The sequence below is a fragment of the Ambystoma mexicanum genome, chromosome 10 (assembly GCF_040938575.1).
Source record: "Ambystoma mexicanum isolate Mex_15411 chromosome 10, UKY_AmexF1_1, whole genome shotgun sequence".
Lineage (NCBI taxonomy): Eukaryota > Metazoa > Chordata > Amphibia > Caudata > Ambystomatidae > Ambystoma > Ambystoma mexicanum.
The window spans coordinates 1,680,472,371-1,680,484,179 of NC_090932.1; the positions used below are offsets into that span (position 1 = coordinate 1,680,472,371).

At 57.0% G+C, this 11,809-nt stretch overlaps 1 non-coding gene across 1 annotated transcript; it reads right to left on the minus strand.

Moving 5' to 3' along the window:
- Positions 1–9,695: 9,695 nt before the first annotated feature.
- Positions 9,696–9,768, minus strand: TRNAF-GAA (transfer RNA phenylalanine (anticodon GAA)). Its single transcript has one exon. It is a non-coding gene; the product is annotated as a tRNA-Phe (tRNA).
- Between the last annotated feature and the right edge of the window lie 2,041 nt (positions 9,769–11,809).

The window sequence follows — 11,809 nt, forward strand, 5'->3', positions numbered from 1 at the left end:
CACCTTTCCGTTCAGGCAGAGCCTCAGCCTCTGCAACTCTCCGTTCAGGCAGAGCCTCAGCTCTTGCACCTCTCAGTTCAGGCAGAGCCTCAGCCTTGCCCCTCTCAGTTCAGGCAGAGCCTCAGCCTCTGCTCCTCTCCGTTCAGGCAGAGCCTCAGCTCTTGCACCTCTCAGTTCAGGCAGAGCCTCAGCCTTGCCCCTCTCAGTTCAGGCAGAGCCTCAGCCTCTGCACCTCTCCGTTCAGGCAGAGCCTCAGCTCTTGCACCTCTCAGTTCAGGCAGAGCCTCAGCCTCTGCACCTCTCCATTCAGGCAGAGCCTCAGCCCTTGCACCTCTCAGTTCAGGCAGGGCCTCAGCCTTGCCCCTCTCAGTTCAGGCAGAGCCTCAGCTCTTGCACCTCTCAGTTCAGGCAGAGCCTCAGCCCTTGCCCCTCTCAGTTCAGGCAGAGCCTCAGCCTCTGCACCTCTCCGTTCAGGCAGAGCCTCAGCTCTTGCACCTCTCAGTTCAGGCAGAGCCTCAGCCTTGCCCCTCTCAGTTCAGGCAGAGCCTCAGCCTCTGCTCCTCTCCGTTCAGGCAGAGCCTCAGCTCTTGCACCTCTCAGTTCAGGCAGAGCCTCAGCCTTGCCCCTCTCAGTTCAGGCAGAGCCTCAGCCTCTGCACCTCTCAGTTCAGGCAGAGCCTCAGCTCTTGCACCTCTCAGTTCAGGCAGAGCCTCAGCCTCTGCACCTCTCCATTCAGGCAGAGCCTCAGCCCTTGCACCTCTCAGTTCAGGCAGGGCCTCAGCCTTGCCCCTCTCAGTTCAGGCACAGCCTCAGCCTCTGCACCTCTCAGTTCAGGCAGAGCCTCAGCCTCTGCAACTCTCCGTTCAGGCAGAGCCTCAGCTCCTGCACCTCTCCGTTCAGGTAGAGCCTCAGCCCTTGCCGCTCTCAGTTCAGGCAGGGCCTCTGCCCTTGCACCTGTCGGTTCAGGCAGAGCCTCAGCCTTGCCCTCTCAGTTCAGGCAGAGCCTCAGTCCTTGCCCCTCTCAGTTCAGGCAGAGCCTCAGCACCTCTCCGTTCAGGCAGAGCCTCAGTTCTTGCACCTCTCATTTCAGGCAGAGCCTCAGCATTGCCCCTCTCAGTTCAGGCAGAGCCTCAGCCTCTGCACCTCTCCGTTCAGACAGAGCCTCAGGTCCTGCACCTCTCCGTTCAGGCAGAGCCTCAGCTCCTGCACCTCTCAGTTCAGACAGAGCCTCAGCCCTTGCCCCTCTAAGTTCAGGCAGAGCCTCAGCCCTTGCCCCTCTCAGTTCAGGCAGAACCTCAGCCTCTGGACCTCTCAGTTCAGGCAGAGCCTCAGCCCTTGCCCCTCTCAGTTCAGGCAGAGCCTCAGCCTCTGCACCTCTCCGTTCAGGCAGAGCCTCAACCTTGCCCCTCTCCGTTCAGGCAGAGCCTCAGCCTCTGCACCTCTCAGTTCAGTCAGAGCCTCAGCCTCTGCACCTCTCCATTCAGGCAGAGCCTCAGCCTCTGCACCTCTCCATTCAGGCAGAGCCTCAGCTCTTGCACCTCTCAGTTCAGGCAGAGCCTCAGCCTTGCCCCTCTCAGTTCAGGCAGAGCCTCAGCCTCGCACCTCTCAGTTCAGGCAGAGCCTGAGCCCTTGCCCCTCTCAGTTCAGGCAGAGCCTCAGCTCTTGCACCTCTCAGTCCAGGCAGAGCCTCAGCTTTTGCACCTCTAAGTTCAGGCAGAGCCTCAGCTTCTGCACCTCTCAGTTCAGGCAGAGCCTCAGCCCTTGCCCCTCTCCGTTCAGGCAGAGCCTCGGCCCTTGCACCTGTCAGTTTAGGCAGAGCCTCGGCCCTTGCACCTCTCAGTTCAGGCAGAGCCTCGGCCCTTGCACCTCTCAGTTCAGGCAGAGCCTCAGCTCTTGCCCCTCTCAGTTCAGGCAGAGCCTCAGCCCTTGCCCCTCTCAGTTCAGGCAGAGCCTCAGCCTCTGCACCTCTCAGTTCAGGCAGAGCCTCAGCTCTTGCACCGCTCAGTTCAGGCAGAGCCTCAGCTCTTGTACCTCTCAGTTCAAGCAAAGTCTTAGCCCTTGCCCCTCTCAGTTCAGGCAGAGCGTCAGCCTCTGCACCTCTCTGTTCAGGCAGAGCCTCAGCTCTTGCACCTCTCAGTTCAGGCAGAGCCTCAGCCCTTGCCCCTCTCAGTTCAGGCAGAGCCTCAGCCTCTGCACCTCTCAGTTCAGGCAGAGCCTCAGCTCTTGCACCTCTCAGCTCAGGCAGAGCCTCAGCTCTTGCACCTCTCAGTTCAGGCAGAGCCTCAACCTTGCATCTCTCGGTTCAGGCAGAGCCTCAGCCTCCGCACCTCTCCGTTCAGGCAGAGCCTCAGCTCCTGCACCTCTCCATTCAGGCAGAGCCTCAGCCCTTGCCGCTCTCAGTTCAGGCAGGGCCTCTGCCCTTGCACCTGTCGGTTCAGGCAGAGCCTCAGCCTTGCCCTCTCAGTTCAGGCAGAGCCTCAATCCTTACCCCTCTCAGTTCAGGCAGAGCCTCAGCACCTCTCCGTTCAGGCAGAGCCTCAGCTCTTGCACCTCTCATTTCAGGCAGAGCCTCAGCATTGCCCCTCTCAGTTCAGGCAGAGCCTCAGCACCTCTCCGTTCAGGCAGAGCCTCAGCTCTTGCACCTGTCAGTTCAGGCAGAGCCTCAGCCTTGCCCCTCTCAGTTCAGGCAGAGCCTCAGCCTCTGCACCTCTCCATTCAGGCAGAGCCTCAGCTCTTGCACCTCTCCGTTCAGACAGAGCCTGAGCCTTGCACCTCTCTGTTCAGACAGAGCCTCAGCCTTGCCCCTCTCAGTTCAGGCAGACCCTCAGCCTCTGCACCTCTCAGTTCAGGCAGAGCCTCAGCTCTTGCACCTCTCAGTTCAGGCAGAGCCTCAGCCCTTGCCCCTCTCAGTTCAGGCAGAGTCTCAGCCTCTGCACCTCTCCATTCAGGCAGAGCCTCAGCTCTTGCACCTCTCAGTTCAGGCAGAGCCTCAGCCTCTGCACCTCTCTGTTCAGGCAGAGCCTCAGCTCTTGCACCTCTCAGTTCAGACAGAGCCTCAGCCTTGCCCCTCTCAGTTCAGGCAGAGCCTCAGCCTCTGCACCTCTCCGTTCAGGCAGAGCCTCAGCCTCTGCACCTCTCCGTTCAAGCAGAGCCTCAGCTCTTGCACCTCTCAGTTCAGGCAGAGCCTCAGCCTTGCCCCTCTCAGTTCAGGCAGAGCCTCAGCCTCTGCACCTTTCAGTTCAGGCAGAGCCTCAGCCTCTGCTCCTCTCCGTTCAGGCAGAGCCTCAGCTCTTGCACCTCTCAGTTCAGGCAGAGCCTCAGCCTTGCCCCTCTCAGTTCAGGCAGAGCCTCAGCCTCTGCACCTCTCCGTTCAAGCAGAGCCTCAGCCCTTGCCCCTCTCCGTTCAGGCAGAGCCTCGGCCCTTGCACCTGTCAGTTCAGGCAGAGCCTCGGCCCTTGCACCTCTCAGTTCAGGCAGAGCCTCGGCCCTTGCACCTCTCAGTTCAGGCAGAGCCTCAGCTCTTGCCCCTCTCAGTTCAGGCAGAGCCTCAGCCCTTGCCCCTCTCAGTTCAGGCAGAGCCTCAGCCTCTGCACCTCTCAGTTCAGGCAGAGCCTCAGCTCTTGCACCGCTCTGTTCAGGCAGAGCCTCAGCTCTTGCACCTCTCAGTTCAGGCAGAGCCTCAGCCCTTGCCCCTCTCAGTTCAGGCAGAGCCTCAGCCTCTACACCTCTCAGTTCAGGCAGAGCCTCAGCTCTTGCACCTCTCAGCTCAGGCAGAGCCTCAGCTCTTGCACCTCTCAGTTCAGGCAGAGCCTCAACCTTGCATCTCTCGGTTCAGGCTTTGCCTCAGCCTCCGCACCTCTCCGTTCAGGCAGAGCCTCAGCTCCTGCACCTCTCCGTTCAGGCAGAGCCTCAGCCCTTGCCGCTCTCAGTTCAGGCAGGGCCTCTGCCCTTGCACCTGTCGGTTCAGGCAGAGCCTCAGCCTTGCCCTCTCAGTTCAGGCAGAGCCTCAATCCTTACCCCTCTCAGTTCAGGCAGAGCCTCAGCACCTCTCCGTTCAGGCAGAGCCTCAGCTCTTGCACCTCTCATTTCAGGCAGAGCCTCAGCATTGCCCCTCTCAGTTCAGGCAGAGCCTCAGCACCTCTCCGTTCAGGCAGAGCCTCAGCTCTTGCACCTGTCAGTTCAGGCAGAGCCTCAGCCTTGCCCCTCTCAGTTCAGGCAGAGCCTCAGCCTCTGCACCTCTCCGTTCAGGCAGAGCCTCAGCTCTTGCACCTCTCCGTTCAGACAGAGCCTGAGCCTTGCACCTCTCTGTTCAGACAGAGCCTCAGCCTTGCCCCTCTCAGTTCAGGCAGACCCTCAGCCTCTGCACCTCTCAGTTCAGGCAGAGCCTCAGCTCTTGCACCTCTCAGTTCAGGCAGAGCCTCAGCCCTTGCCCCTCTCAGTTCAGGCAGAGCCTCAGCCTCTGCACCTCTCCATTCAGGCAGAGCCTCAGCTCTTGCACCTCTCAGTTCAGGCAGAGCCTCAGCCTCTGCACCTCTCCGTTCAGGCAGAGCCTCAGCCTCTGCACCTCTCCGTTCAAGCAGAGCCTCAGCTCTTGCACCTCTCAGTTCAGGCAGAGCCTCAGCCTTGCCCCTCTCAGTTCAGGCAGAGCCTCAGCCTCTGCACCTTTCCGTTCAGGCAGAGCCTCAGCCTCTGCAACTCTCCGTTCAGGCAGAGCCTCAGCTCTTGCACCTCTCAGTTCAGGCAGAGCCTCAGCCTTGCCCCTCTCAGTTCAGGCAGAGCCTCAGCCTCTGCTCCTCTCCGTTCAGGCAGAGCCTCAGCTCTTGCACCTCTCAGTTCAGGCAGAGCCTCAGCCTTGCCCCTCTCAGTTCAGGCAGAGCCTCAGCCTCTGCACCTCTCCGTTCAGGCAGAGCCTCAGCTCTTGCACCTCTCAGTTCAGGCAGAGCCTCAGCCTCTGCACCTCTCCATTCAGGCAGAGCCTCAGCCCTTGCACCTCTCAGTTCAGGCAGGGCCTCAGCCTTGCCCCTCTCAGTTCAGGCAGAGCCTCAGCTCTTGCACCTCTCAGTTCAGGCAGAGCCTCAGCCCTTGCCCCTCTCAGTTCAGGCAGAGCCTCAGCCTCTGCACCTCTCCGTTCAGGCAGAGCCTCAGCTCTTGCACCTCTCAGTTCAGGCAGAGCCTCAGCCTTGCCCCTCTCAGTTCAGGCAGAGCCTCAGCCTCTGCTCCTCTCCGTTCAGGCAGAGCCTCAGCTCTTGCACCTCTCAGTTCAGGCAGAGCCTCAGCCTTGCCCCTCTCAGTTCAGGCAGAGCCTCAGCCTCTGCACCTCTCAGTTCAGGCAGAGCCTCAGCTCTTGCACCTCTCAGTTCAGGCAGAGCCTCAGCCTCTGCACCTCTCCATTCAGGCAGAGCCTCAGCCCTTGCACCTCTCAGTTCAGGCAGGGCCTCAGCCTTGCCCCTCTCAGTTCAGGCACAGCCTCAGCCTCTGCACCTCTCAGTTCAGGCAGAGCCTCAGCCTCTGCAACTCTCCGTTCAGGCAGAGCCTCAGCTCCTGCACCTCTCCGTTCAGGTAGAGCCTCAGCCCTTGCCGCTCTCAGTTCAGGCAGGGCCTCTGCCCTTGCACCTGTCGGTTCAGGCAGAGCCTCAGCCTTGCCCTCTCAGTTCAGGCAGAGCCTCAGTCCTTGCCCCTCTCAGTTCAGGCAGAGCCTCAGCACCTCTCCGTTCAGGCAGAGCCTCAGTTCTTGCACCTCTCATTTCAGGCAGAGCCTCAGCATTGCCCCTCTCAGTTCAGGCAGAGCCTCAGCACCTCTCCGTTCAGGCAGAGCCTCAGCTCTTGCACCTCTCAGTTCAGGCATAGCCTCAGCCTTGCCCCTCTCAGTTCAGGCAGAGCCTTAGCCCTTGCCCCTCTCAGTTCAGGCAGAGCCTCAGCCTCTGCACCTCTCTGTTCAGGCAGAGCCTTAGCTCTTGCACCTCTCAGTTCAGGCAGAGCCTCAGCCTCTGCACCTCTCAGTTCAGGCAGAGCCTCAGCTCTTGCACCTCTCAGTTCAGGCATAGCCTCAGCTCTTGCACCTCTCAGTTCAGGCAGAGCCTCAACCTTGCCCCTCTCGGTTCAGGCAGAGCCTCAGCCTCTGCAACTCTCCGTTCAGGCAGAGCCTCAGCTCCTGCACCTCTCCGTTCAGGTAGAGCCTCAGCCCTTGCCGCTCTCAGTTCAGGCAGGGCCTCTGCCCTTGCACCTGTCGGTTCAGGCAGAGCCTCAGCCTTGCCCTCTCAGTTCAGGCAGAGCCTCAGTCCTTGCCCCTCTCAGTTCAGGCAGAGCCTCAGCACCTCTCCGTTCAGGCAGAGCCTCAGTTCTTGCACCTCTCATTTCAGGCAGAGCCTCAGCATTGCCCCTCTCAGTTCAGGCAGAGCCTCAGCACCTCTCCGTTCAGGCAGAGCCTCAGCTCTTGCACCTCTCAGTTCAGGCATAGCCTCAGCCTTGCCCCTCTCAGTTCAGGCAGAGCCTCAGCCTCTGCACCTCTCCGTTCAGGCAGAGCCTCAGCTCTTGCACCTCTCCGTCAGACAGAGCCTGAGCCTTGCACCTCTCTGTTCAGACAGAGCCTCAGCCTTGCCCCTCTCAGTTCAGGCAGACCCTCAGCCTCTGCACCTCTCAGTTCAGACAGAGCCTCAGCTCTTGCACCTCTCAGTTCAGGCAGAGCCTCAGCCCTTGCCCCTCTCAGTTCAGGCAGAGCCTCAGCCTCTGCACCTCTCCATTCAGGCAGAGCCTCAGCTCTTGCACCTCTCAGTTCAGGCAGAGCCTCAGCCTCTGCACCTCTCCGTTCAGGCAGAGCCTCAGCTCTTGCACCTCTCAGTTCAGACAGAGCCTCAGCCTTTCCCCTCTCAGTTCAGGCAGAGCCTCAGCCTCTGCACCTCTCCATTCAGGCAGAGCCTCAGCCTCTGCACCTCTCCGTTCATGCAGAGCCACAGCTCTTGCACCTCTCAGTTCAGGCAGAGCCTCAGCCTTGCCCCTCTCAGTTCAGGCAGAGCCTCAGCCTCTGCACCTTTCCGTTCAGGCAGAGCCTCAGCCTCTGCACCTCTCCGTTCAGGCAGAGCCTCAGCTCTTGCACCTCTCAGTTCAGGCAGAGCCTCAGCCTCTGCTCCTCTCCGTTCAGGCAGAGCCTCAGCTCTTGCACCTCTCAGTTCAGGCAGAGCCTCAGCCTTGCCCCTCTCAGTTGAGGCAGAGCCTCAGCCTCTGCACCTCTCCGTTCAGGCAGAGCCTCAGCTCTTGCACCTCTCAGTTCAGGCAGAGCCTCAGCCCTTGCCCCTCTCAGTTCAGGCAGAACCTCAGCCTCTGCACCTCTCAGTTCAGGCAGAGCCTCAGCTCTTGCACCTCTCAGTTCAGGCAGAGCCTCAGCCCTTGCACCTCTCCGTTCAGGCAGAGCCTCAGCCCTTGCACCTCTCAGTTCAGGCAGAGCCTCAGCCCTTGCACCTCTCAGTTCAGGCAGAGCCTCAGCCTTGCCCCTCTCAGTTCATGCAGAGCCTCAGCCTCTGCACCTCTCTGTTCAGGCAGAGCCTCAGCTCTTGCACCTTTCAGTTCAGGCAGAGCCTCAACCTTGCCCCTCTCCGTTCAGGCAGAGCCTCAGCCCCTGCACCTCTCCGTTCAGGCAGAGCCTGAGCCCTTGTCCCTCTCAGTTCAGGCAGAGCCTCAGCTCTTGCACCTCTCAGTCCATGCAGAGCCTCAGCTCTTGCACCTCTCAGTTCAGGCAGAGCCTCAGCCTCTGCACCTCTCAGTTCAGGCAGAGCCTCAGCCCTTGCCCCTCTCCGTTAATGCAGAGCCTCAGCCCTTTCACCTGTCAGTTCAGGCAGAGCCTCAGCCCTTGCACCTGTCAGCTCAGGCAGAGGTTCAGCCCTTGCACCTCTCAGTTCAGGCAGAGCCTCAGCCTCTGCACCTTTCCGTTCAGGCAGAGCCTCAGCCTCTGCACCTCTCCGTTCAGGCAGAGCCTCAGCTCTTGCACCTCTCAGTTCAGGCAGAGACTCAGCCTCTGCACCTCTCCGTTCAGGCAGAGCCTCAGCTCTTGCACCTCTCAGTTCAGACAGAGCCTCAGCCTTTCCCCTCTCAGTTCAGGCAGAGCCTCAGCCTCTGCACCTCTCCATTCAGGCAGAGCCTCAGCCTCTGCACCTCTCCGTTCATGCAGAGCCACAGCTCTTGCACCTCTCAGTTCAGGCAGAGCCTCAGCCTTGCCCCTCTCAGTTCAGGCAGAGCCTCAGCCTCTGCACCTTTCCGTTCAGGCAGAGCCTCAGCCTCTGCACCTCTCCGTTCAGGCAGAGCCTCAGCTCTTGCACCTCTCCGTTCAGGCAGAGCCTCAGCCTTGCACCTCTCAGTTCAGGCAGAGCCTCAGCTCTTGCACCTGTCAGCTCAGGGAGGACCTCAGCCCTTGCACCTGTCAGCTCAGGGAGACCATAGTTTGACCCCTAAAGAGCACTAGCAAGGGCCTGTGGGCTGTAATCTCCAGGTTATAATAATGCCCCTGGGCAACAGCAGCAGGAATCTCGCCGACATGCACCCACATAAAATCCCCAAAGCAAGGGCCAAACGCGAGCATGGCCCGCGGACTACAATCTCCGTGGGGGGGTGGAGAGGGGGGGAAGTAATGAATGTAGTGACTTTACTACAACCCCTCCCCCCCTCCAATGCCCTGGACAAACGAGATCCCAAGTTGTTCAAATCTGAAATCACATGTAAGAACCCTAAATAAACTCAATCCAATCGTACAGGGAGTGTGTACATTGTGAGCAAAGGAAATGTGGAAAAGAAACACAAATAACTTTACAATTCATTTAATTGTAAAAGAAAAAGTGACTCTCCCCGTCGGGGAATTGAACCCCGGTCTCCCGCGTGACAGGCGGGGATACTGACCACTATACTAACGAGGACCGCTGGGGCTCCCAGCGGAAAAGCCCTATATGAAGAGGAGGCGGGTCATGAGCAGCCACGGTGCGCTATCATAGGCTGCCCATAAAGCCTCCCAAAGAGGGGGCGGGGCATGAGCAGTCACAGTGCGCTATTATAGGCTGCCCATAAACCCTTCCACAGAGGAGGCGGGGCGTGAGCAGTCACAGTGCGCTATTATAGGCTGCCCATAGAGCCTCCCAAAGAGGAGGCGGGGCGTGAGCAGTCACGTCCCTCTCTGATTGGGTGTCAGTCTCCGTCCCTTCACCGGAGGAGGCGGTGCATGAGTCACAACAGCCCTCTCTGATAGGCTGCCAGCCACCGTCCCTCACTCAAGGAGGCGGCTAGGCTGCCAGCCACCGTCCCTCACTCACTCAAGGAGGCGGCGCATGAGCAATAATAGACTTGTCTGATAGGCTGCCACCCACCGAGGAGGCGGGGAGTCAGCTACCACGGGCCTATCTGATAGGCTGCCAGCCATCGCCCGCCCCCTTTCGGGCACACCACACAGGTTGCCGAGCAGCGGAGCAGGGGTACTCTGTGGTGTGTGACTTTGCAGGAGGGGGCGGGGGGCGCACCGGGTCATTGGTACCTGGTGTGCGAGTACCACCCGTGCAGTGTCTTGCTATGCCGCCCTGTCGGGACTCCCATGACGACGTTTGTTATTCTCGTGCCTCAGTTCTTTCGCGCCAGTGGTGTCGTTTTCTTTAATTACGAGGGGGTGTGGGTAGGTCAATGGTAGTGTAAATAAATATGTTCTCTCAAAGTTCAAAACGTTCTGCCGAAACCCGGGATCGAACCAGGGACCTTTAGATCTTCAGTCTAACGCTCTCCCAACTGAGCTATTTCGGCTGAGGAGCAGAGTCCGCGGATCTGGATGGAAGATGTGGTAAGTGCACAAGGAACAGGTGAAAGTGTGCACACACCTCTAAATGAAGGAGCATGTAGCCAAGGACAGGGCTACAGCATAGGGGAGCCATGCAAAACCATGCAACTACCTACACATAGGCAGTGTGTATACACAGGAAGCAAGACTAGGGACATTGGCCATATGCACATTATGCACGCAGGAAAACACCTATCCCCAAGGGTAAGATGAGGAGGGGTGGGGAGCTCAGGATCCCTGAACTGGAAGGACAGTCACAGCTGGGAAAACAATACAGAAATAGGCTACAAATATATCATGAACAAAACAGGCACATCACATCTTAAAAACAGTATCTCAAGAAGCATCACTAAATAGAGAAAGACAAACCCACATCTGAGTAGTTGGAGGGGCCCTGCTGGTGCATTGAGCAGGTGTGGTGAGCAAAAAACGGACCAAGTATTCCAGAAGTTTCATAGAGAAAAGGAGGAGAGAGATCGGCTGGGACCAAAGGGGCCAAGGAGTTGTTTTTAGCAGAAGGATAACAGTGGCATGCTTTGGGAAGTGGGGATAACCCTGATAAGCAAGGCAGTGTTCACAGCTTTGGCAACAGATGGACAAAGTGAGGCAGAATGTCCTTAATAATACAAAGCAGGAATTGGATGCCCAGGGGCGGCAGACAAGTTTGAACATGGCCGCAGAGACATCAAATGGAGAGACAGTAGACAATGTAGACCAAGAAGTGGCAGGCAAGGATTCTGTAGGAGAATGCGGATTGAATAACTGAACAGAGGAGGAGTTGATTTTGGACCTAATTTAATCCACAAAAAAGAGGGACAAGGAATCTCATGGGTCCTGCGTAAGTGGGACAGGATCAGGTGCAGCTGAGGAAAGACTCCATACAATTGTAAACAACTCTTTGGCGTAGATACAGGAGGTCTCAATAAGTGAGTCATTGTGAATCTGTTTGGCACTGAGAATGGTACGATGATACTGCGCAGTGGCCTGCCATAGGGCAAGTTTAGCAGTAACAGTCTGCGCTTCAAAGGGAGCGCCCGAAATTTATCAGTGAAACAACGCTGGGATGGATAGTAAACCAAACTGACAATATATATTATATATGAGAAAAAGTACCCTCTATCATACATTAAAAAGATAATGATGTTGAACAAAAAGAGAATGATATTATTTTCCCTATTCTGAACTCGACCCTTTTGTAAGTAGCATTCAAAGTAATGTCAGTTTAAGGAAATCTCATATTGGTTTAAATGGCCTACCAAGCCGCTTATTGTCTGCTATACTGCTAATGTACGAGGGAAATAATGCTGTAATTGGGTGGGGCTTAGGAAGGAGACTACCAAACCTATCCAAGTAGAAAAGGGTGTTCTCTAGGGTTGCGTTTTTTCCACCACCGTTGCGTTTTTTGTTTTAAATTAATGTCCTGATAAGTAAACTGGTAAATGTGCTCTCTGATTGATAGGGAGAATTCTCATTCTATGGCTAATTTCCCTTACTTATAGAGTCCCCCAGCAGCTTTGCTGGATTTTAAGGTTTTTTTTTCTCCTGCTAAGAGTGAGACTCTTTTTCCCCACTCTTAGACATTTCTGCTATGTGTGTTCTAGGCTATTTTTGTGTTTAATGTCTATGGGGTTTCTCTCACCTACATAGGAACCATCTTTACTCAGATGTGTTACACAGCACCCTCCGTGCAGTGACACAGGGGTGTCGTAGCGACCCCCAAACATAGACTCCATACCCTGGGACTGGCTACTGTCTCCCAGGGCATGTAAAGTCCCCATTGACTTTACTAGTCAATTTTTGTGAACTAAACCAGTACAACCCATCTTACTATGGAGGTACTGGGAAGGGTTAATAGATTTTCCCTTGTGTTCATTTTCGAGAGGGTACCGTACAGTTCCTCTCTCAAATGTTTCTGGCTGGTGGCAGTGGTTACTACCGTAAATATTCAACCGTGAATATTTTCCTATGGGATTTTCCCATTGTTCGAGGCTACCACATTCTCTGACA